Here is a 260-nt window from a genome sequence, read left to right on the forward strand (position 1 = left end):
TCATTTATGTAACTAGGACAATAGCAGTACCTACCTGATGGAGTTGTGAGGGATAAATATTAAACTGATAAGAACAGATACTACACTTGATCTTAGCCAAAAGGCCGAGAAAGCGATGTGAGGGATAAATAAAATAACAAAAGTTGAGAGTGGGAAAAGCAAATGACTTCTGGGCCAGAAGGGCAGAACAATAGAGTTAGATATGTCATTTTAAAATGGAGGAGTATGCCTTACATTACACAAAAATAAAATGTTAAAAG

The 260-nt window shown here is 35.4% G+C and overlaps 1 protein-coding gene across 1 annotated transcript in view; it reads right to left on the reverse strand.

Moving 5' to 3' along the window:
• SWT1 (SWT1, RNA endoribonuclease homolog) overlaps nt 1-260 on the reverse strand; it is a 57,973-nt gene that overhangs the window by 53,801 nt on the left and 3,912 nt on the right. The gene's annotated exons all lie outside the window — the stretch shown is intronic.

This window comes from Myotis davidii, unplaced genomic scaffold (assembly GCF_000327345.1).
Source record: "Myotis davidii unplaced genomic scaffold, ASM32734v1 scaffold362, whole genome shotgun sequence".
NCBI lineage: Eukaryota > Metazoa > Chordata > Mammalia > Chiroptera > Vespertilionidae > Myotis > Myotis davidii.